This window comes from Panthera onca, chromosome C1 (assembly GCF_046562875.1).
Source record: "Panthera onca isolate mPanOnc1 chromosome C1, mPanOnc1 haplotype 2, whole genome shotgun sequence".
In the NCBI taxonomy this organism is placed as follows: Eukaryota; Metazoa; Chordata; class Mammalia; order Carnivora; family Felidae; genus Panthera; species Panthera onca.
This window is the reverse complement of record NC_138346.1, coordinates 214,923,474-214,948,353: the sequence shown is the minus strand read 5'-3', so window position 1 is coordinate 214,948,353 and position 24,880 is coordinate 214,923,474. Positions and strand designations below refer to the sequence as shown.

The following is a 24,880-nucleotide window of genomic DNA, read 5'->3' as shown; positions in this document are numbered from 1 at the left end:
GCTGGGGGGGCTTCCGGTCCTGCAAACAGCCGTCCTGGAACCCTCCAGAAGGGCCTGCTCAGCAGGCTGCCCACGTTCTGCACGTCCAGGGGGCGAGATCCCAAGAGGGAGGCCCTCTTGGTTCACAAGCCAAAGGAGAGGGAAGAAATCAGGGAAATGAGGGCAGGGCCCCGGACACCTGCTTCTGTTCTTTGTCTAGTAAATCGCGTAAAGAAGTTCAGAAAATTACTATCTCATCCCCGAGTTGCCCTCGGCCAGACTGGGGTGTAGTTCTTCTTACATCGTCTTGTTTTTCTCCAAGAAAAATCAGCCCGCAGCATTAGACTTTAATTACCTTCCCTAGGGACACTTCCTGTGGATATTTCTAGTGACAAGTGGCTGAGGTCACGCTCCTACATAAAATTAGGGTTTTAAACTGGGTCACAAACTCAGATACCCCCAGGGGCGAGGAACGAGGCCCTAGGAAGCACCCAGTGGAAGGCGATGCGGGGGGGGGGGGGGCAGGGGGGGGGCTGTGGCAAAATAGAGTGTGTGCGTCCTGGGTTAGGGAGTGGCCTCTTGCCCAGTGCCCTGGGGTCCAGTGCTCTGTAGCGTCCATTTCTTTTCCCCCCTAACAAAAGCCAGAAATCCAGTTTTTTTTTTTAATGAAGGCAAATAACTTAGTGAGTTTTTTTTTTTTTTAAGTTTATTTATTTATTGAGAGAGGGAGAGAGAGCAGCGGAGGGGCGGTGGCGGGGGGGGGGGGCGTGGTGGGGACAGAGGATCCCAAGCAGGCGCCACACTGTCAGCACAGAGCCTGATGCGGGACTCGAACCCAGGAACTGTGAGATCATGACTGAGCCAAAATCAAGACTCAGCTGCTCTAATGACTGAGCCACCCAGGTACCCCTGGGTGTTTTGTTTTGTTTAAAGAAACAACACAATAAAATGTCTGAGGCCTCCCTGTACAGTGGAGAAGGCAAGGCCAAGGAGCCGTGGGTCGCGGAGCCTGGGGCTCAGGGCTCCAGGACTAGACTCGTCCCCCTGGCCTGTTTCAATATCACCTCCTCCAGGAAGCCTTCCCGGACTCGCCTGCTGAGAGTTAGCTCTGAGCCCCATCTTAGAGGGGCTCCCCCCGCATCCACCTCCTGGGCGAGGCAGCAGGGCTGGAAACCGACTCCGCAAATTCCACTGCAGCCAGAGGGACAGAACCCGGAGGGACAGAGCCCTAGAACAGTCCACCCACTGTCGCTCCCTGACGAAAGGCACCCTACCTGCTCAAGAGTCCACATGTGTCGCTGCCTGTTTGGTGCCAGACACAAAGGACTCCACATAGACCGGGTGATCCTGACAGGTTCCGTTGCCCCCATTTTACGGATGAGGAAACTGAGACCCGCAGAGGTTCACCTGACTAGATGGGGCGGGATGTGAATGCGAGTCTGATCCCTGAGCCAGGGCTTATAGAAACCATCAGGTCTCACAAAGTCGGGACCGGTACGTAGCCAGAAAAGCGCGTTTCACCCTCGACCTGGCGTGAACAGACTCGCCCTCGCGTTCAGCCGCTCCCAGGGCGTCACCTGCAGGTTGGGGGACGTGGCGTGCACGAGGGGCCCCCCGGTCCCCTCCTGGATGGGAACCTCGAGAGCACGGGCGGCCCCACCTCCACCGCGGAGGGGACTGCTCCGCCGTTCGCAAGGTTGCTGACTAATTCTCTTTGCAAACGGTTCAGTTTCACATGCTTGAGTTTCCAGTAACTGCGTGGGTGGATTTGTTTCATTTAAGGGGAAAACAAAACAAAACAAAACATGGAGGGGGTTTTCTTTCCCAAGAAGAAGACTCACCAATTATGGGTTGAAGCGTGTGCGGCTCCGGGCACCGTGGTGCGGTCCCTGCGGCCAGCGGGCCCCTTGGCAGGCGGACGCCGAGGTGGAAATCGCTTAGTCATGTACGAGCAGGGAGCAGGTGCGGGAGGTCAGAGAGGTGCGGCGGCCGTGTGCTCTCCCCACTCAGCCCTGCAGACAGGGGAGGGGGAGGTGGACTAGGACTGGCGGGGGAGGGGACAGCCGGCCTCTCCCGGCCTGGGGCTCCCTGCACCTCCCTCCCAGGGGTCTGGCCTGGGAAGGGGACACTCCCCAGCTGGACCGGCCTCCTGCTTCAGGTGAGTGGGAGCTGGTGATGTGCCCAGGCACGCTGGGGTGAGAGGGGTCCCCAGGGGACTGAGCAGGGGTGTGTATGGGTGTGGGCGGGTGTGGGTGTGCACGGGCTGGACCAGATAACATTAGCTGCTGGTTTAGCGTGAGCCCTGGCCCAACAGGGCAGACTTTCCTGTCGGCCTTGGGCAGGATCCTGGGGCCTCAGCTGTGCCGGGCGTGACTCCTTTAGCTGCCGGATGGTGAGGAGGTGCAGGCTGTGTGGCCAAAGGGCGACTGATGGAGGGGCACCTGAGGGGGGCTCGGGGAAGTCGCCCCTTACCAAGCCATCGGGGACTCTGGGTCTCTTGGAGCCCCTAGGCATCCCGCCGCCCTGGGGGCACGAAGACATCCCTATATGACATCTTTGGTTCACGGGCTCCTTCTCTGGAGGAAGCCACGTTGGGAAACCGTGTTTAGCCTGGGTGTCGGGGCTGGAGCAGTTAGGAGCCCGGCCTGGGAGTCAGGTGGAGGTGGCTGGAGTCTTGCTGTGGTACTTCCTGCCTCTGCGCTCTGGGCCTCAGTTTCCCATCTGTGAAATGGGGGTGTAAAAGGAGCCCATGGATGGAGTGAGTTGATATGGGTTAACTTCCAGATACTGTCCTTCCCATAACTGGGATCCAAGGCCCGAGATGGGATGGGGGGGCCTTACTTTCGATGTGCCTTCCTGCTCCCAGGAAACGTGGCTTGGATTTTTATCATCTTTAGTCCTGGCCTTTGAGAACTTGCCTTGTGTGCTCTTTGGAAGGGAGGAGGGCAAATGTACTGAAAACTCCCAAACAATATCATGTTAGGCAGAGGGTAATAAAGGCAATGAGAGGTGAGCAGAGTTCTGGAGTACTAAGATGGGGCTCAGAGTTAACTCTCAGCAGGCGAGTCCGGGAAGGCTTCCTGGAGGAGGTGATGTTGAAACTGAACCTTACAACGTGTAAGGACTGGAGAGAGAGAGAAGGAAGGAAGAAGGGAAGAGACCTGTCACTGGTGGAAGAGGCCGTCCGTCTACAAAACCGCCAGGAGAGCAGATGGTTCCCAGTGTGTCGTAAGCCCTTAATAGATATCCGCAAAATCAATGATTCTGGGATTTTTTAGTTTAGGTATCTGAGAACTTATTTTTATAGTTCTGTTCTATTTTAATAGATGTGGCTCAAAGAGGCCAAGTAATTTGTCTGGGATCCAGGTTGGAAGCCAGAATCTAAACTCCTTGCCTTCCCAGGACAAGGGGTGAAGGGGTAGAGGGGGTGTGTGTGTGTGTGTGTGTGTGTGTGTGTGCGCGCACACACACGAGATGGAGATCTTCAGGTCACCGTGTGGGAAAAGACCGTTTCAAAGCCATATGCAACTGATTTCCTGTGTCGAGGGGACCGATTTTTTTTTTGAGCCCCTGAAGTTCACAGGCTTCGTGCATGGGTGCTTTTAATTCTTCCCTGACCCTCCTCCCTTTTAATTCACCCCACGTGTTTGCCACAGGCCCGTGTGTGCCAGGCGCTGTCCCCTGTGTCCTGGCCGCGGAGCGGAGCATGCGGACGGGAAACAAGGACACAGGCCAAGGCCTAAGGGGAGTCCCGACCCTGTGTACTTGCCCTTGTTGGGTTTTTAAGCCCGTGCTATTCTGGAACTTCCCAGTGCCCCGGGCCTGCCCTGGAGAGCCCAGGCCGGGTGAGACGGTCTGACTCGGGCGTCCCATGGGAGCCAGGGGAAGCGGGGTGGACGGTCTCGGCCCCTGACAGCCAGGTGGGGACCACAGGAAGCCGCTGCACTCACTCCCTTTCCGGGCAGGTTCTGGGAATCTGCGGCACGGGGAGGGATGGTGTTTCCTGTGGCCTGGTGAGGGAGGGGCTGTGCGCCTGGGCTGACAGCGGGTAAGGGGTGAGGCTGGGCGTGGGCACCTGGGGGCCGTGCAGAGCAGTGGCTTAGTCGCCTCCACTCCGGTCCCTCCCAGCCCGCGCTGCCTGAAGCGTAGGCGGCACCTCCAGGCTGCATGGGGACAGGAGGCGGGGCGGAGGGCAGAGTCCTGCACCTGTGGCCCACGCTGAGCTCCTGCCCTGTTCCTCGGTGCCGGGGCCCCACCCTTCCGACCTCCGCTCTCAGGCTCCCAGCGTCCGGGGAAGACCTTCTGAGTTTCAAATTCTGGCTTCTGACCTAGACCCCGGACAGATCGGCTTTCTAGAGCCTCAGTTTCCACATCTGTAAAAACGGGCACCAGACTCACCTTGCAGAATCGCCCCAAAGACTACACGGAGATAGTGTTGGCCGCTGCCTCCCGGGCTGAGAACCGTTCCCCTGCGGTTGGGGTGGCTCACCCAGCTCGGTGCCTTTGCCAGGCTCTGGACGCAGCCGGGCGGGTCAGGCCTCCGCCCGCGAGGATTGGCCGTCCCCGGTCACTTGAGCTGGCGTTACAACACAGTGTGACCGGTGCAGGGAAAGCCAACAGGAGGGACCCCTGGCCCAGGACCGGGGAGGGCTGTCCTGAAGCAAGCCCTAAAGAGCAGGTAGGGACCAGAGAGGTGGGAGCCGAGGGGCAGCGCGAGGGGGCGTGGGCTTGGGAACCACCGCAGCCGCGTGGTGTTCACCTTGCCCGTGAACACGCCCCGCCCCACCAGATCAAGGCTCCACCTGGCACGCTTACCCCCCTCCCCTCCATCTGGAGCCTTGAAGTTACAAGGACAGGAGGAGAGATGGGCAGGAGGGATGAGGACGGTCCTGGGGGCCCTCCTGCTCCACCCCCTCCTTGGGACCCCACTGAATCGAGTAAAGGAGGAAGTGGAGACCATCTTGGGTTGGAGGCTCAGTGAAGCCACCAGGCCTGCGTGGCTCCCGTGGAGTGGGGAGAAGGCCTTACAGTGTCCGCCTGGAGCTCGGAGAGGCGACCCCAGAGGTGGAAAGGGGCAGAGGGGTACTTGGATCAGGGTGGCAGGCAGTGATGGGTTTTACGTGACTCTGAGGTGTGGGCTTCCTCGGGTCCCCAGTGTGCCCGATGTGGTTTGGGTGCAGTGGTGACATTGACAGGGCCACCTCTCGAAGGGCTTTAAGTCACTGTCAAGCCTGGCGGTGGGAGATGGGACGGCCCATTTGGAGAGAGCTCCCGAGTCCATACCTGGTGGTCCTGTGGTTGCTTGGGCTGTTAGGCTCAGGTGGGAAGCCTGTCCCCAAGCCTCCAGCCCCAGACCTCCCGGGAGGACCCTAACTAGGTCTAGCCCTGGGCTGGCCACCTGCCTGCCTGGTCCCGGAGCCAGAGGCAGGAGACGCTCTCCTTTTCCAAAAGGCTATACTTTCAGTCCCACTGGGTCAAGTGACTTCTGTTGTGGCAGCCAGACTCACCTGTTCGGGACAGAGCCAGAGTCCCCTGCCGGCAGGTCCCCATGTCCAGGTTGGTGTCTCAGTTTCTGGGCACCTCCCACCCCCCGCTTTGGTCTCTCTGCCTGCCTCTCGGGTTTTCCTAGCAGAAACTTCCTTCTGCAAATATTTACTGAGCGCCCACTATGTGCCAGCCATTGTTTAGGCAGAAACAAGACAGACTGGAGGGGGATAATTAACCATTGTTGTCTCTCTCCTCGAGTTGGGTGCATCTCTCTCTTGCGGGCCCCTCTGCGATACCTCCTCCCTCCCTCCCTCCCTTCCTCCCTCCCTCCTCCCATGAGGCTTTAGCTTCCTCTCACCTGTCCTCCCCCTGCCCTTTACAGACCTGGGTGTCCCTGCTCCCTTGTTGGACTGGGAGGTCTTGGAAGGCCCTGGAGAGCCACGAGCCCCTTTGTAAAGTCTCGGGGTTCCAGAGCACACCATTGGTGGGGCATTTTGTACCCGGCGGGTTTGCTCCGTGTTCCTAATTTATCCCTTGATACTTGGAGGAAGCCCGCGCCCGCCCCCTTCCGTTTCGCAAGTAACTCAGGCCGTGGAGCAGGAGGAATGGTTCACCCTGCATCATTGAGGGAGCTGGTGATACGGAGCTGGGACTTGTCTCCATGCTCGGGGCCTGTCTCGGGGGCGTGTGAGGAACCCAGGGGGCGCTGTGGGGTCTTGAGGGATGTGGCGGGAGTCGCCGTGACACCCTCCAGGGCAGAGACCTCGCTCACCACTGTCCGGTCCCCTGCCCGCCTAGCACAGGGGGGCCTACGTGGGAACTTGCCGAATGAATGAATGAACGAACGAATGAGCTAGCCAACCTCTTTACCAACAACGGAAGAGTTAGGTAGCGTCTTTGACCCAGTCGGCTCATATTCCGTGGTTGCCTGCTGATGTCTGTCTGTCTCCATGAGGGCAGGGGCTCTGTCCATCTAGTTTGGCGGCCCTGGTGCCTAAGACAGTGCCTGGCACACGCAGGACTGAATCGGTTGAGTGCTTTTCAGCCTCGATCCCAGCTGTGGGTCTGACCACACCCCCAGGTGGCCACCACCCACTCCCGCCGCTCGTGACCTTCCTTTCAAAGGTGACCTGGAGAGTGGGCTCTGTGCCTCTTGCTTCCTTGGGGGAGGGGGTAGAGGAGTGATTTTTCGCTTATGTCACTGGCGTTTTTGAGCCCATACCTGCTCTTGTGGCTGGTTCAGGTGGGACGGATTTGTGGGACGCTCTCTGCCTATGAAAGGTTGGTGTGAATGGAAGGGGTCACCACCGCCCCCATCTCCAGTGGGAGACCCTCCTTTGGAACAGGCATCTTCTTTTTTTCTTCACTTTTTTTAAGTTTAGTTATGTATTTTGAGAGAGAGAGAGAGAGAGGACGAGCATGAGTGGGGGAGGGCAGAGAGAGAGGGAGAAAGAGAGAATCCCAAGCAGGCTCCGCGCTGTTGACGCGGGGCTTGAACTCTCGAACCCGTGAGATCGTGACCTGAGCCGAAATCAAGGCTGGATGCTTAACAGGCGCCCCCAGGCATCTCGCCTTCTCTGCTGTGTTCACGTCTCTAAATTCCTGAGTCTCTGACCGACTCCCCAGGCCAAGGCAATGGGACAGACCTCGGCTGAAAAAGGCCGTGCGTAATTACAGGCCCTGGAAATACTCCTGCTTCCCTCGGAACCTGCTCCTCCTTGGCCCCCGCCCCCACACCTGACAAAAGCCCTTAAACCTTTCTAGTTCAAGTCTGCAGAGGCATCCCAGGCCGTGCGCCTTCAACGTTTGCATTCCTAGGGCTTAGCCGCTTCTTTTGAGTGTGGAGTTTCTGGGTTAGTGGCGCATGAAGCAGGAAGCCAGGGCTCTTTGCAAAGAGGGCACGGGGTGGCCTCGAGCCCCAGGGCGCATTGTTGGGGGAGAGCAGGCCCTGTGCGGCTTTTGTAAACCTGCCCGACCTTTGGCCAGACCTTGGTACCTGCCGGAGAAGCGTCTGAGCAGTTCTGCCCTCCGGACCTCCAGGGAACACTTAACTTTTCAGCCAAAAATAGATGAGAGTGCTTTTGGAACAGCTTAGGCCGCGGTGAGGGAGGCAGACGGGGCAGCTCGTTAACGCTGTACGTCGTCGCCTCTGAGACCCACGGAGAGGGAGGCCCGCCGCTTTTCTCGCATCGGCTGCCGATTGTCACCGGACCGTGCCGAGGACTCCGGGACCAGCCTGATGTCAGCGACGTTAAGTGTGAATCACGCCGAGTCATGAGAAACAGGATGAGGGCACCGGACTGGCCGGAGGCCTGGCCGAGTTCATGCAGGAGGTTCGTTTAGCCGCAGTGGGTATCTCGGGTGGCAGTGTGTGGGCAGGGCTCGCTGGGCGTGGTCCCCGCCGGGCCCTGCAATCTCAAACCCAGTCGGGGACCCGCCTGCACACTTGGGGCAAGTTAACTCACACCTGGGAATAGATAGCATCGTGCAGGGAGTTTCGGCACCTGCTGCCCTGAGCTCGCATCCTATTCGGGTCTTGATTAGCTCTTAGCAATGACCCAGATCCCTGGGGCTTAGTCCCTGGTTCCTCCTGAGCTCCTTCTTTGTCTTGGGCCGGTCGCCGTGGCTTCTCTTTAAGGAGCACTCAGTACGAACCAGGCGCCGGGGGACATGGGCACAGGCATCACCTAACCCTGAAACCACTCCTGTGACACAGATACGGTTATTGTCCTCGTTTTGCAGACGGGGAAACCGAGGCCCGGAAAAGCTCAGGTCCTAGCTGGGGAAGGGTCAGAGCTGGGATTGGAACCCAGGGTGGTTACTTCCAAAGCCCAGGCCCGTCTCGGATGTGCACGAGTTTTCAACAGATTTGCGTTGGTTTCTCCCTCCCCGCTTCGCATGGTGACCTGACCTGTCTGCAAATGGGATTTAAGTCCTGATCGATGGTTTATTGAGAGGGGGTGTCTATGAATGAAGGCCCAGGGTGACGAGTGTTCCTCAAAGCTGTAGGAGAAATGGTGTGATTCCTGGGGAGAGGTGTGCTTACGGGGCCCTAGGGCAAATTCTGGGGAGGCCAGGACCACCTCGGGTTCCACCAAGGTTGAGTACTGGCAGAATATTCCAGAGGGCCAGGAGAGCCGAGAGCAAGGTGGCCGGTTGCTGGACACGGTGGGCCCTGCTCTGGCCACCCCGATGGTCAGCGGGGGTTGGAGGCCCAGCTGCGGGGGCCCCTGTGTTGGGGGGAGCGACACGTCGGGCCATCAGACACCTCCAACCCCCCAGCCCAGCCCCCCTTTCCTTTGTTGTCTGGCCGCGTCAGACGTCTGGGCTTGCAGGGAGGTTCCTGAATGGGCCTTGGAAATAGGTCACTCCCTTCCCGTGCTGCCCGCACTGACCCACATGTGACCTTCCCCGTGGTGACAGTGTCTGGCTGTCACTCTTTGATGCTGTCTGTAGAGGGGCTGCGAATGTCTGGGGGCAAGGTGGCCGCCCCCTCCCCCTCCCCCCTCCCCGCCCTGGCCTTCGAGGACCTTACGGCATCGCCGGCCGGATGCTCCCACCGGCAGCGCTCCTCCCCTCTGCCGTGCTGGAAAGGGGAAATCCACACTTCTGACCCTCTGTCTGAGCGTCCGACCTTTTCCCCTCCTCAAAGTGCCCTGGCTAGGCTGGCGGCTCTGACTGTCTAGAGGGAACAGCCTAATTCCTGCTGGGCTGGAGCCAAGAGGGACTGACAGCTCGACTTGGCCCCTCCCTGGCCCTCCAGCCCCTCTGCCTAGTGCTCAGCAAGCGATGTTCCTTCCGAAAAATCACTGGGGTTTTTCCGATTCTCCCCCCCCCCCCCCCGGCTGGCTTGGGGAGCTGTCCCCCAGGGGCCTGCCGGCGGAGGTCGCGGCGGAGCTTGGAAGATGCTTCCACGAAGCCCAGGTGCCAAGGATGACGACCCCAAAGGTCCACACTCGTCGTCTCCTGATGCCCAGAAGGCAGTACTGGGCCGCGTGGCCCCTCGCCTGGGCCTGGAGCCCTGTCTGCCACGGAGGGCTTAATTTGGGCTTAATATTTAGTCTTCGTGGAACCCAGAGGTGCACAAAGCAGAAAATGGAAAACACCAGACCCATCTCCCCTCAAGGAAGTGGTTTCTGTCTCACACCTGGCTGCCCCCGTGGCTCGAGCCCCACAGGGCAGATTCTGGGGAAGTGGCGTTTGCGGGTCCCTGGGGCCTCCTCGGCCTCCATGAGACAATGCCACGTCCGCACCACTGTCACTTCTGCGGGGCTTCCAGGGTGACGAGGGGTCAGGATCTGCTGCGATATCACAGACGGCAGGGCCGTGCAGCTCGGGAGCTGTGGGCTGTGGGCCTCCTCCCTTCCTTCCTCCCTGTGGCCGGTGGGAAATTCAGGGGGACTCTTCCTGCAGGACGGAGAACCGGGATGCAGACCCCAAGGAGTGGTCATGGGCAGGCTTCATGCACACCAGGTCCCGCCCCCTCGGCCACCTGAAATCCAGCTCTGGAATCCCTCCTCGGGCACCCTGGTTGTTCGGTCAGAGCTCCTGGGGTTTTTTGCCATATCTTTTTCCTCCAGTTTTTAGGGCCTGTCTTTTTTTTTTTTTTTTTAATTTTTTTTTTAATGTTTATTTATTTCTGAGACAGAGAGAGACAGAGCATGAGTCGGGGAGGGGCAGAGAGACAGGGAGACGCAGAATCGGAAGCAGGCTCCAGGCTCTGAGCTGTCAGCCCAGAGCCCGACGCTCGAACTCACGGACCGTGAAATCGTGACCTGAGCTGAAGTCGGACGCTCAACCGACTGAGCCACCCAGGTGCCCCGGGCCTATCTTTTATGTGTGCCAAAGTAGGGGACCAAATCCCAGTGGATTATTACCCGTTCATGCTTTTCTTAGCGAGTGAATGTGCTCGGTGCAGCTGGGGTGGGCTCCAGGCGGGCAACACTTTGTTCTTTTCACCGTGGGGACCCGCTGCAGGGGCTGGGCTGGCACGTAGTGGGACTACACGATTCCTCGCCTCAGTGAGCTGTGTCCGAACTGGCTGTGGTCACATCCGTCGCCCTCCTCTGCGGCAGGATCCGCCGTGATCCCACGGCTCACCGCGTAGTAGGTGCTCAGGGAGGCTTTGGTGGGGAACGTGGATTGCGTCGGGTGCCGTTTGTACATCCCTTGCTGTCCTCGGCGGTGTCTCCGTGCCCAGCCTCAGAGGGGTCCGCTTGGAAGGGCTTGGGTCCTGGACGCCGTGTCCCCGACAGGCAAGCCAGCCGGGTGGGGATGGGGCAGAGGCAAGACAAAGGCCTGGTTGTGCCCTCGGAGAAAACCCAAACCTGGTTTCCCTGAGGCTGAAACTGCCAGTGCCCGGCCCGCCGTGTTCCCATAAAGAGAACTTTGTGTGTGGCTCCCGGCGGGAGGAGGAGGTGGCCAGCCTGCCTCCCAGCACCCAGACTCTCCCCGGGAGCGGGTGTGACCGCCTGGGAGCCACAGCTCACTGTGATGATAACTCCTGTGATCCTTGACCTCTCTGGGCCGACACTGGCGAGACGGTCGTGTTTGGGACAATCAGTCTGTTCTCCGTGTCACGGGGCCAGCATTGTCGGATCCAGACCAGACACATTCTTTCTTGGAAACCGAGTGGGTGAGGGCGGTGGGGACGAGGCTGGGATGGGAGGTGCCCTATGAGCGGGTCTGTGCCAGGCAGACCGTGGGGGCTGCAGGAGTCCCGTCTGGAAGCACAGCCACCTGCCAGCTGCTGCCGCTGAATGGAGGGCTTGTCTGGCTACTTGAAGCTGGGACCCCAGGGCTCAGCACGGAGCAGCTGACGAGCCCGCTTCTGCTCCCACTGCTGCCTGGGGCGGGGTGGGGGGGGTTCCGGGGGAAGAGCAGCCAGTGCGGGGCCAGGGAAGGGGCCAAGGCTGCCCCCTGCTGTCTGGGTATGTGCCTGCCCTGCACACCAGGGATGGCTGGGCTGTTAGGGGTCAGCACTTGACGTGTTTGGAGACTGACTTCTCAAGGGATGAGGGGCCTGGAAGGCAACCTCCGCCGATCAGTTGGCGGAAGGTTCCAGAGCAGAGGGGGGACAGACAGGCGGATGCCTGATACGCCTTCAGGAAGGTGGTATGGGAGCAGAGGCCCTAGGCCCTGCTTCGTGGAGGTGGCATTTCTGTGCAGCTTGGCAGTGTGAGAGGTGGCTCCGTGGAACACAGAGCCCCTGACTCATTCAACAGGTGTTCGTTGAGCACCTACTGTGTGCCAGGCACTGTTCCAGTGAAATGACACCTGCCCTTGTGAAGCACGTGTTCTTATAGGGGAACGGGTCTTTTTTTTTTTTTTTTCTTCCTTCAGATTTCAACTCCATTCTTTTCTTTCTTAAAATGTTTATTTTTGAGAGAGAGAGAGGGCATGTGCACGCATGAACATGAGCAGGGGAAGGGCAGAGAGACGGGGGGACAGAGGATTTGAAGTGGGTTCCGTGCTGACAGCAGCAAGCCCGACGTGGGGTTCGAACTCCCAAACCTTGAGACCGTGACCTGAGCCGAAGTCGGACGCCGAGCCGAGTGAGCCCCCCAGGCGCGCCGGGGAGCAGGTCTGAAGCAGATCAGCAAATGAGTGTCACTGGAAAGTGCTGAGGGAAGAGCCGAGCGGGTTACAGGGGCAGGGGTGCTGCGGGGAGAGAACATCTGCCATTTAAAGTAGGGTAGCTGGGAAAGGCCTCAGTGATGAGGCGGCCTTCGAGCCGAGGTTTGGCAGAAGTGAGGAAATAGCCACCTGGGTGCCCAGGCCCCGTGTACCCGGTACCATGCAGAAGGCTCGGGAAGTGCAAAGGCCCGGAGGTACTGGAGAGTCTGGGCAGAGGAGGCTGGTGCTGGGCCCAGGCGGGAGCAGCGCGGTGGTGGGGGTGGCTGGGTTCTGGATGGACTGAAGGTAGGACCGACAAGGTTTGCTCCTGGACAGGCTTGGATCTCTGCCCCATCCCTCGCGTATAACGTGTCCGTGGATAAGGCAGGGTTGCTCCGTCCTCCTTCAGCAGACATTTATCCGGCACCTGCTGTGTGCCAGGCTTCGGGCTGGCTGTTAGAACAGCCTGGTCCCTGCTTCAAGGATGGGGAGACGGGAAAGAAAACCAGCAGCCACGGTGTCTCCCCCTAGACTGAGCCGACCGAGGGGCAGGGCTCGAGTGCTCAGCACATGTTTGAGGGACGGGTTAATAAATGGAAAGAACGCACAGGTACTGAGAGGCACAGAGTAGGGGCATCAAAATGACACTGGGAGGAGGTCAGAAGGCTTTCCAGAGGGAACCCGAGTCCGCTTTCAAAGTCTCCGTGAAAGAAGCCTAGAAAAGCCAGGGTATTCAGGTGGAAGAAACAGTGGAAGCAAAAAAGTGGTCTTTAAAAAGCTTGGCCTGTGAGTCGAGTAGGACTTTTCTAGTTGCAAGGGACAGAAAACCCAATCCAAATGCCTTAGGCAAAAAGCAACTGATTCGCCGAACTGTATTAAGCAGCCAAAACGTCAGGCGGTTTCAGGCGTAGCTGGATCCAGAGGCTCCGATCCTGGCATCAGCAATTGCCTCTCTGTGTAAGCATCCATCCGCCTTCTTCCTTTTTGGCCGCGTTCTCCGAAGGTCAATTAAGCGAAAGCCCCAGGACTGGTTCTGACTGTCACAGGGGTGGGTGGTGCCCTGATGCCGTAGGCTGAGCGCCGGTACCTACCCCTAGAGCCCGGGGTAGAGCACGACCTACTCCTGCCCGGGACCAGGAGTGGGAAGAGGGAGCCCCCCCCCCCCCCACTAGACAGGATCGAGGTGCATCACCAGAACGAGAAGCCAGGGGTGGGCAGAGGAGTCAGACCCTCAGCCCATCTTGTTGGGGACACTGCGTGGTTTCATCGGGTGTTTGCATTTTGGCGGGCGAGGCTGGAGGCCCGGAAGGGATGGGAGCGAGGCCAGAAAGGTAGTCAGGACCAGGTCACGAAACGCTCTTCTGTGTGAAAGTTTGACGGTCGTCTTTGAGGGTGCCCTGTGCCTGGTCCATCGTGGTCACCCAGGAAACTAGCTACGGGGACCTGTGTGTTTCGTGGATGCCAGCAGATGGTTTGGGGCAGGGAAGCAGCCCGGTGAGAGGAGTGTCGGAGGAGCTGGTGGCCGGCTGGAAGGGCGTGCACTCAGGACCTCGGGAGCGGGCCCTCCCGCGTAGACGCTGGTGCAGGGGCGGCCCCGTCCCTGCTTCCGCGTCCTTGGTGGCGGGCCCTCGCCCTGATGCCCCCCTCCATGTGAGGCCCTCTGGACCGGTTCAGGGGGCAGATTCGAATCCTGTCATCAGCTCTGTCCAGCATCTTCAGCCCTCACCTTCCCGGGGGGCTGTTACCCTCCCCCCGTCCCCCCTTCCGTGAAGCTGCAGGCCGGTGTCTCGGGGGTACGAGCAGGGTGTGTTTCTAACAGCAGCCAGGTGCCCAGGGAGGCCGGGCCGCCTTTTTACTTGGGCGGCTCTGCTTCCTGGGCTGGCACTAAGCTCCCTGTGGTTGAATTTTTTTTTCTCTTTATAAAACTCGAGGGAAGATGTATCTGTGTCCCCGGTGTCTGCCCTGACTCCTCCCGGGAGCAGAGAAGACGCTACAGGGGGTCTGGAGTGCCACCAGCCGACCCTGTGGGGACACCTGGAACCACCTGAAGTGTCCACAGAAGGTCAGTGGGGGACATCCAAGCCGGTGCCCCTTGAACAGTGACTAAAGGCACCGAGAAGGGGAGCCATGGGGTCTCCGACTGCCTGTGGCCTAGTGCCTTCCTGGTGGGCAGGCCTGGGAGGACTGGAGTGAGGGTTGGAGACGCAGGGCAGGAGCTGGGGGTGGGCCTGAGATCCCCTCAAAGCTGCTTGGCCCCGAGGAACCACCTCCCGGGAGGACCCACAAGGCAGCCTTGCCCTCTCACCCTCGCTCAGTGGCCTTCGCCCCTCCCCTCCCTGGCAGGAGTGCAAACCCCAGGCCGGCTGTTTCCAAGGGGCTTTCCTCATTACTGCAGCTCTGTCTGCAGTTGGCTTAATTTGAAAGACTTATTGCCTCTGAGTCAAAACACAAAAATCCCCCTGGATGTGCCACAGTGTTTGCTGTCCAGGGAGGAGCTGGTGCCTTCTCTGGGGCGGGGGCGGGGAGGGAGGGTTCCTCATCCTTCCCTTCCTGTCTGCGGCCAGGTGGCTCCTGGGTCTGGGGACCCTGAGGTCCTCTGGGACAGGTGCTCGGGGCTGGGCGGGCATCAGGATGGTCACTCGTCCTTTGATTAATCTGCTGCCGTTTGTTGGGAAAGACCAGCACAGCCCCCTGCCCCCCGAGGCCCGAGCCCCCGAGGGTGCCGGCCGACGTGGGAGCTGGGAGCCGACAGCCTCCAGACCCCCTCTCCAGACTCCGGTCTGCCAGTGTGTGGGAAGAAATTCGGAGCTTTATTTTTTACCCTCTTCCTGTTTAATTTCTATTTTTTGATGCGTGTTTCCTAAGGTAGGTCCCGTCCATACAGAAACGCGAGAGCCTGATGTATGCATAATGTATCTTTGGGGGGATACGTACTTAAAAGTTGGCTAATCAGGTGCATAACCAGAAGAGGCTGGTACACTGGGCTGTAAATGGGGCTCTGGTGTGTGAAGGGAGAGGGTCCCCCCCGGGATCTAGGGAGTCTGTGGTGGGGAAGTGTGCCTGGGGGGGGGGGGGGCGGGCAGCGCAGGGCCCGGGGAAGGAGGGCGTGGGCGGGCACGGGGCTGACAGACAGCAGCATCCTGGCCGTGCTCTGTGCTGGGGCACCATGTGTCATCTCCGTGCGGGTGGATGTGGGGCCCGGGGCCTGCTGGAACGGTCTTTTGGAGGAGCGTAGGGGAGAAGTTTGGCCCGGTTCTTCCACGGTAGACAGCATTTCCTAAGGTCTAGACCAAGGGTCAGCAAACTCTAAGGTCCAGATAGTAAATATTTAGGCTTTGTGGACCACGTGCTGTCTGTTGCAACGACTCCTAGCAAGCAGGAAAGTAGCCGGAGACAGTATGTCAACAAAAGGGCACGGCTGTGTGCCAATAAAACTTTATTTACAAAGACCGACAGCAGTCCACCCTGGCCCCTGGGTCACCGTTTGCCAAAACCCCCGGACCGGATTGAGAGGATGGGGCCCAACGTGGCTCAGAGCCAGCCGCTGTCACCCACCAAAAAGCAAGCCCCTGACCTCGGATTCGTAAACGAGCGCTCCGCTGAGATACGCTTGTGGGACTCGGGGACACGGTGTGGACCCCACAGAGAGTTTGCACACTTTGGCGCCGACTGCTTTAGGGCCAGATAATCGTGGCCGTGGCAGGAGGCAGGGGCACTGCTCGTCGCAGAATCACAAAGCGGCAGGCGCTGAAAGATCCGGAAGCCCTGCGGACCGGAGTCCCTTGCAGGGCCGTGGCGAAGTGTGCTGCGGGGAGAATGTCCCCTTCTGTGAGGCGTGAAAGCATCCGGGTTAAGCAGCACCTGCCGCTGTCTGTCCTGTAGGACTTTTCTGAGCCTTGAAGATGCGAACGGGCTCTGTGACTCCAGAGGAGGGCAGCTCATGGTTCCGCCAACCAGAAACGAGTTTTCCAAGTGCTTTAAGGACCTTTCCAGCCCAATCCGCCGAAGAGCCGATCTCCTTTGACATTTTCTTTTATAGCCGGGGAAACCTAAGACCCACAGAGGTCTGGTGTCTTGCTCAGGGTGACACAGAGGGCTGGGGATGATGCTGGGGTGAGTTTCTCCTCAGCTGCTCCCCTCCGGGCTCAGGACGGCCATGGGTTGAGGTGCCACCCCCTTGGCCTGACACAGAGCCACACATGCTGGCGTTCTGGGGTGTGTGCTTCCGGCCACGGCCACGGCCACATGAAGACAGTTCTGGCCAGGGATCACTGCATCCGTTCAGCTCTGGGTTTTCAGCTGCGGCACTGTTGACGTGACAGGCAGGATCGTTTTCTTTGATGTGGGGGCTGCCCTTGCGCTGTGGGGTATTCAGGGTCCCGGTGGCACCTCGCACCCCTGATTGGAACCACCGGAAATGTCTGCAGACGTGGCCAAATGTCCCCCGGAGGGTAAAATCACCCCAGTTGAGAACCACTGCTCTTAGTTATGCCGGTACGCGTGGCCCCTGCATCTGCTGGGATCGCTGGTCAGGGGTAGACAGTTTTGCAGGAGCTCTGACGAGTGTGGGAGCATCCCCGGGGGGCACGCACGGTGCAGGGGGCATCCCTGGCAGGAAGCTTGGAGAGTCCTGAAGGTATAAAAGAGTACACGGGTGGTTCCGTTCTCCATTAGGGTCGGGTGCCCCCCGTTGAGGGGTTCCTGGATGAGGAGCCACAGCTGGAGAGGAGTCAGCCGGATGGAGGGTGTGCACCCCGGGGCAGAGGACTCCACGCCAGCGCAGGAGGGGAATGACCTTGTGGCCAGGGAGCGATGGAATGTTCAGGAAGGTGATGTGGGACGGTGGATGGGACTCACGAGGAGGGCGCAAGACAGTGGGGGCGGAGAGTGTTCTGGGAGGGGAGCTCGACAGCCAACCAGAGGGCACTGCCAGAGTCTGGGAGACCTTGGACAAATCGCCAGAATGACAGTGAGCTTGGGTGCGGATGGGTTCAGGGGGAGGGCTGCGGAGGACATTCCATGGGTAGTGTCACTCTACAGACAATTTATTCTCGAAATGATGGCATGAGGCTTCTGGACTCTTTTCCGGGAATGATTCCCAGAGTCTCGGGAGGAAAATTGCCCCAAGGGACAGACAGCTGAGCTGGTTCAGAGTAGCCCACGAGCGGGGTGGCCACAGGCGTGTGCAGAGAAAGAGAAAGGTGTGTGAGCCGAATGGGGGTGGGGGGCAGGGGCGGGAGTAGCCGGTCAGAGCGAGCGGAGGGCTCGAGCCAGCCTTTCTGTGACAGAGCGGGCACAGCCTTTGGTATCCATCTCAGAAGTTTGGACTCGACCCTACAGGCAGGATGAAGCCACCAAAGACTTTAGAGCAAGAAAGCCACGACGAGCACCACGCACGTTGCAAGGGGATCGCGTGCGCGTATTTGGGGGAGCCGTTTTCCCAAGCTGCTCCCAGGAGACACGACTTGATCTGAACCCGCATGGCTTACGGTTGTCAGTTCCGCGTGGGGAAAAAAAAAAAATACGGGGGTTGGTGCCTCTTCCGTATGTATGTAAGTTTTTCCACGAGGAAAATAGCTTCGTTGCTCCTTAGTACAATGCACGCCCACCGAATGATACGTGATATGTAAATGCAGGGAAGGAGGAGTCACCGGGTCCTGAGGTCCCCACGTTACCCTTCCGGCCTTGCCGGGCTCATGAGACGCAGCTGTTCCTGTCTTCACGCAGGCTCGTTTGCGACAGTGCATCGCGTTTGCCTACAACCCTCTCCCCTTTGGTCTCTCTCATCCGCATTTCAAACTGATGCTAGCCTGGAGGATGTCTTTTCTGCCTTCTTTTTTTTTTTTCTAAGTTATAGGGAAATACACTTCACAAAATTTACCGCCTGTCTTCGGCATCGTGGGTTGCTCTAAGAGACCAGCGCAGGCCGGGGGGCTTCAACGGCAGACGTGTATTTCCAACAGTTCTGGAGGCCGGCAAGCCCCTCTTCCTGGCCGGAATACCGCTGTCTCATTGCTACGCACGTGGTGGAGAGAGAGAGAGAGATCATCTCTCTGGTGTTTCGTCTTTTTTTTATTACTATTTTGCAAATGCTTATTTAGAGAGAGAGAGAGACAGAGCTTGATCAGGGGAGGGGCCGAGAGAGGGGGAGACACAGGATGGGAAGCAGGCTCCCGGCTCTGAGCTGTCAGCACAGAGCCCGACGCGGGGCTCGAACCCACGGACCGTGAGATCATGACCTGGCTCCACCGACTGAGCCACTCAGGCGCCCCAACCTTCTTTGAAAGGACTTTAATCCCATTCATCAGGACTCCGCTCTCATGCCCTCAGCACCTCCTAAAGTCCTGATCTATACTGGGGGTTAGGATTTCAGCATATGTTTCTGGGGGATGCACGCTGGAAGCCCAGAGCACCGTCACCTCGTCTTTATGTGTTCAGATCAGAAGCGCGAAGCATGTTCGTGGGGCTGCACAGCCATCACACCACCCGTCTCAAAAACGCTTCATCTTGTAAACTGGGAACTCTGTCCCCACGAAAACAACAGCTCCTCATCCCCCACCGCCCCCCCCACCCCCCGCCTCTGGCAGTCACCTTTCTAATTGTTTGTTTGTTTCACTTTTAAAATTCAATTTTATTTATGATTTTTAATATAAGCAAATTTTAACTTTTTTTTAAAGCTCATTTACTTTGAGAGAGACAGAGAGAGCGCGCACACAAGTGGGGGAGGGGCAGAGAGCGAGGGAGAGAGAGAGAGAGAGAGAGAGAGAGAATCCCACGCGGCAGAGCCCAATGCAGGGCTCAAACTCTCGAACTCATGAGATCATGGCCTGAGTCGAAACGAAGAGTCAGGCATTTCAACAGACTGAGCCACCCAGGCGGCCCCAAACGCAACTTTTAACGTTTTGAACCATTTGTATGGTTCAAAATTCAGAAGGTGTAATACGGGAGATAGTGAAAAGTCTCCTCCCGCCAACTCCTGTTCCCCACACTCCCCCGGTCCCCTCCATAGCGTGTCAAATATAGTCTTTTTTCTTGGGGAGGGGGGTCCATCCAGATATGGTGTGCCTGCATAACCATGCAGATGATATACTCTTTCTCATGGAAATGGTGAGACATATTCTATTCTATCATATCATATCATATCATATCATATCATATCATATCATATATCATATCAATCATTATATCATATCCTGTACCTTGCTTTAAAGAAACAGTCTTGGAGTTTATGTTGGGGCTTCCTTGCCCCTCCAGGTCACTCCCTGCTGTGCCCCCTGTCCTGGGGGCACCTCCTGGGTGGGTAGCGTTGGGGGGGCTCCCATTCCCTCTGGCTTCCAGCTGGGATCAGCCAGTGGGGAGATCAGGGGGAGGGTGGGAGAAGAGTGTCCCTGTGAGGTCACCTCGGGGTGGTGGCATCCACCCACAGGCCTCTGCTGCCTTCTAGGGTGTACTGCCAGATCTAGACTCTTCTGGAGTCCCTTGTGCTTACGTTGAACGTTTGTCCTCTGGGCGTGGGGTGGGTGATAGCCCACTGCCCTAACCCCTGATAACAGCAGCCTCCTTAGGGGCTCCGTCATGCCTGTCAACACCTTTCCTTTTGTATTTTTTGTATGGAACAGCTTTTAAAAAAAAAATAATAATTTTATTTTATTTTTGACATTTCATTCCATTCCATTTCATGGTGGCAAGTGTCCTCGTTTACTCCCGCCCCCCCCACCCCCCCCAGCTGCCAATGTACTTTTTGTCCCTAAGAATTTGACTCCTCTAGAAACCTCAGGTAAGTGGAATCATCCAGTGCTTGTCTTTTTATGACTGGTTGATTTCACTTAGCCTCATGTCCTCCAGCTCCGTACGTGTCACAGCAAGTGACAGGATTTCCTTCCTTTTCAAGGCCGAATAGTATTCCGTGGCATGGATGGGCCACAGTTTGCATATCCGTTAATCTATCAACGGACATTCAAGTTGCTTCCACTTTTTGGCTATCGTGAGTGATGCTGCTGTTGACCCGTTTGAGCCCCTGCCGTCAGTTCTTTGGGGCACATAACCAGGAGTGGAACTCTTGGCTCGTTCGGCAAATCGATTTTTAAGTGTTTTTTTTTTTTTTGAGGAACCGCCATACGGTTTTATACGGTGGCTGCAGCATTTTACATTCCCAGCAGGAGTGTGCAGGGGTTCCCATTTCTCCACATCCTTTCCAACATCTGTTATTTTCTAGTTGCTTTTTTATTTTAATATTTGTTTGTTTGTTTGTTTGTTTATTTATTTATTGGAGAGCACAAGCGGGAGAGGGGCAGAGAGAGAGAGGGACAGAGGATCCAAAGCGGGCTCTGCGCTGACAGCCGCGAGCCTGACACGGGGCTCGAACTCACAAACCGCGGGATCGGGAGCAGGGGCTTTGGCAGCGGCTCTGTAATAAACACCCCCTATGGACGTCCTTGGCGAGGGCGCTTTCGTTCTCGCGGGCCCGGGCCCCCAGGAGTGCACTCGCTGGGATGATTTCTCTTTTGATTTGGTTTCTCGAAAGCGGCACCGTTTCAGCCCTCACCAGCCGTGCGGGTGCCCCTTCGTGCCCCCCCCCGCACCAGCGGTTGGTGCTGTCTCTGCATTGACTATGTGGAGACCCCGGGGGGTGCGAAACGAGAGGGCATTGTCACCTCGATTCCGTGTTTCTCCGTCTACCAGGGAGCTGGGGCCTCTTTCCATACGAGTGTGTTCCCCACTTGCATTTACTTCTCCCCCGAGTCGCCCGTTCGAGTCATCCGGCCTTCTGACCACCATCCAGGAAGCGCAGAAACGGACGCGACGCTGTTGGCAGCTGTTTGCTTCACGTGTCGAAAATACGCGTCCCTTTTATACATTTGTGGATTGCACGTTTTCAGAAGGAACAAAAGCTGTCTAAACGAGAGTGTCTGAGGACGGTCGGTTGTGTGGGCTGGGTCAGAGAGACGCTGTGGGCAGGGAGGCCAGTCTGGGGACGCCGGGGGGGGGGGGGGGGAGCCTTGCAGGTGACGGTGACTTCATCGTGAGAGCGAGGACAGGAATTGGCAGAGGCGTGGAGGCTGGGAGGAGCCCGCGTTTGAGTTGGGGCAGCTGTGTGTGAGTGGGGGGCGGGGTTGCCATTAGAGATGCCGTGTGTGCCGGCTGGGTCAAGGTCAAGGGGAGATGCTCCCTGGAACCTGGAGAGCAGAGGGAGAGTCTTGCCAAAAACCTCTGTGTTTAGGGGGCAGGAGGCAGAATTGGCAAAGGAGCCGGAGTGGGAGCCTCATCCAGTGGGAAACTGACGCTTCAAGGTCAAGGACGCGGTCAGTATTCTCACACATGATTGAGAGATTGAGAAGATGCTGTTTTAGGCCATTCAGTTTATTCATTAGGAGGTCTTGGCCGTACAAGAGCACTTTCCCTAAAGTGGCTGGGGCCTGACCTCAGCTTGTTAGATTCTGCAGCCTGAGCGTGTGGAGGGTGACAGAGGCCACGGGAAGTGTGGGTGGTGGCAGGAGAGGGCAGCGAGCCCCCGGGGCGCCCTGGGCCCTGTGGCTTCCAGCTCGGTTTCAGTATTCTTCAGCAGGGAGTGAGGACCAAGCTGCCCTCCTGGGTCCCGCCAGCCACCTCAGGTGTCTCACAGGTTCCCAGCCCGTGGGGGAAGCTGCCGGAAGCCGCCTTCCCGTGAGAAGCTCGAGAAGCTTGGTCTCCTCTTGCAGTGTCTGTTCCCGGAGCGGCCCCGAGGGACCAGGGGAGACACGAGTCATTTCCTGGACAGCAACCTGTCCCGGCCCCTTAGCCATTGTGGGCTCGGTCTTTCGTAAGCTGTCTCCTTTCTCAAGCCCACTTTTATCTCCTGCCAGTTCTGCCGCCCTGGCAGGTTTGCGAAGCACCGGCTCCCATGTGAGCACCCCGCGTGCGCAGGGCCCGGAAGCGGCCTGCCCATAGTCAAGCCCTTTCTGGTCTTCTAACCGAGAGGAAGGGAAGTTGGCAAAGAGGTCTAGGGAGCCCGTTAGCCAAATCAGCGGTGACATTCTATCGCTGCTTGGGCTGATCCCCCCTCCCGCGTGGCTCCTGGGAAAACAGATCCGTGTGTGGACAACCTTGGCCACGGTCGGCTGGGAGAGGCGGGGTGGGGGGGACAGGGATGGCTGGCCAAGGGCGTCTGCCTCGTTCATCACTGGTTCTGGTAGCTCGGGGGAGCGGGGACCCCTCTTCCCTCACTTAATTTTTCTAGGCTTCAGGTTTTTCTTCCTGGTTGGCGTAGAAAACGAAGCATTTTCTATTATGGTAAAATACACATGACACAGGACAGAATTTATCGTTTTTACCACTTTCAAGGGTACAGTTCAGAGGCATTCAGCACACGTACATTGCTGGGTTGTGGTCACCGCCATCCACCTCCGGAACTTTCTCGTCTTCCCAAACTGAAACTCTGCCCCCATGAAACGTTCACTCCCCTTCCCCCTTCCGCGGCCCCTGGCATTCTGCTTTGTGTCTGGGAATTTGACCACTCCGGGTAGCTCCTGTAAGTGGAATCATATACCACTTGTCTTTTTGGGACTGGTTTACTTCATGCCCTCAAGGTTCACCCATGTCGTAGCACACGTCATAGGGTCCTTCCTTTTTATTTTTATTAAAGACCTTTTTTTTTTTTTTAACGTTTACTTGTTTTTGAGAGAGGAAGAGAGAGCACGAGTTGGGGAGGGGCAGAGAGAGGGAGAGAGAGAGAGAGAGAGAGAGAGAGAGAGAGAGAGAGAGGGAGACTCAGAATCTGAAGCAGGCTCCAGGCTCCGAGGCATCAGCACAGAGCCCAACGCGGGGCTCGAACGCACGAACCGCGAGATCACGAGCTGAGCCGAAGCCGGACATTTAACCGACTGAGCCACCCAGGCGCCCCAGAATGTCCTTCCTTTTTCGGGCGGAATACTGTTCTGTTGCATGGATCCTCTGTGGCTTGCTTATCCACTCCTTGTCCACGGACGCTTGGGTGGCTTCTACTGTTTAGCTGTTGCGAATGACGCTGCTGTGAACGTGGGTGAGCAAACATCTGTTCAAGGCCCCGCTTTTAATTCTTTTGAGTGTATCCCCAGAAGTGGAGTTGCTGGTAATGGTAATTCCGTGTTTAATTTTTTGAGGATTCACCTTACTATCTCCCGCGGCGGAGGCCCCATTTTACAAAACAAAGCGTTTCGATTGAATGGTCTTTGTGGTGTCTTTGTGCTTTAAAAGAAGGCGGTGGTTCCCTGGTTCTGGGGTCAGCGGCTGGAAGATGATCTTTGGAGTTAAGATTTGACCACCTGAACATCACGTGGGCCATCATCACGACATCACCTAACTCAGGAATATGTGCAAAGTGCCCCCAAGTGCCCCCCCACCGACCTCTCGCAGTGAATGAAGGCCGTGTGAGCATCCAGTGTTGTTTGAGGACCCACTATGTGCGGGCAGCTGTTGGCCTCTCCGTGTGTATTCATTCTTGCCTCTGTTTCTCTCAGCCCTCTGACAGACCGTATGTGTTTATTGCTCGTGTTTCTCTGGGTGAAAAATTCGCAACGCTTTCTCATGCTGTTGTTGGAAGTGGTGTTTCTTGCGTTGTTAACCCACTGCAAACTTTGTTTACCTAAGAGGAATGTTCTCATTCTTCCTTCCTGGTTCTTAATCTACCTCCCCCAAAGTAAAAGCAAGCAAGCAAGAGTGTTTCTTACAGCATTCAGGGAAGTGTTTGGGGGAGTGGCACACGGGAGGCCACCTCCCCCGCCACAGTCCCCAAGGCTTGAGGCATGAAAGGGGCATCGGTTGCTGTGTTTATAGAACCACTGCCCCTCACGGCACTTTTCATTAAGCAGAGCAAGTTCACCTGCTCCGTGGAAAGAGGGGACATTCATGAGCTTTCCATTTGGAGCGCTTTCTGGAAGCCCAGGGGCTGGATGAACTTTCTTGTTTTGTTTTTTAATGGTTTTTTTTTTTTTTAACGTTTATTTATTTTTGAGACAGAGAGAGAGCATGAACGGGGGAGGGGCAGAAAGAGAAGGAGACACAGAACCGAAGGCAGGCTCCAGGCTCTGAGCCATCAGCCCAGAGCCCGACGCGGGGCTCGAACTCACGGTACGTGAGATCGTGACCTGAGCTGAAGTCGGACGCCCAACCGACTGAGCCACCCAGGCGCCCCTGGATGAACTTTCTGATGTGTCACCTGGTCCCAGTGTTGGAGTCCTGACTCTGTGTAGTGGCATTCAAGGCCATCTAGCTCCAGACCCTGTCTCCTGCACATGCTTGCTAATTATCACCCTAAATGTCCCCGCTGTTGTAATCACAACGGGCGGGGAGTCCTCAAGGGAGGAAGGGAAAGGGGGGCTCCGAGGAGGGTCTGGGGTCTTAGTCCAGGGATTCTTGGCCCCTTCACTTCCCCCTCAGAACAGAGTCCACGCCTGAAGCTCTGGAAGAAACTTCTCCGTCAACTCAAGTGAGTTGGCGAGGGGGGCTTTCTAGTAGTTTCTGTCTGGCTGCCCTAGAAATGCTCCCTTTCAGTTTCCAGCATGTCAGAGTGGGAGTCTGAGACTCATCCCCGCTGCTCAGCCCCCCCACCCCCGAGAAAGAACAGCTCGGTGACAGGGACAGGGTGGGGGCAGAAGCTGGCCCCTGGTCCCTCTAAGACAAGCAGGGATTGGTCAGGGGGGACAGGGGGGCCGGGAGTTTGGCTCCTGATACTCAGGCGAGCCAGGGCTTCACCTCCGAAGGTACTGGGTTCTTTTAAAAGGAGGGAGGGGACCCCTCAAGGTGCGACTGCCACCGGTGCCCCTGCCCAGAGCACGGCCCAGGC

At 57.6% G+C, this 24,880-nt stretch overlaps 1 protein-coding gene across 2 annotated transcripts in view; it reads left to right on the top strand.

Annotated features, from left to right (window-relative positions):
- SPSB1 (splA/ryanodine receptor domain and SOCS box containing 1) overlaps positions 1-24,880 on the top strand; it is a 67,932-nt gene that overhangs the window by 12,822 nt on the left and 30,230 nt on the right. Inside the window, exon 1 of one of the 2 annotated variants that reach the window (XM_060624602.3) lies at positions 1,942-2,137. The exons of the other annotated variant lie outside the window; for it this stretch is intronic. The gene's annotated coding sequence lies outside the window, so the exon portion shown is untranslated. Of the gene's footprint in view, positions 1-1,941; positions 2,138-24,880 lie in introns of those variants that run through there. 2 annotated transcript variants of the gene reach the window in all.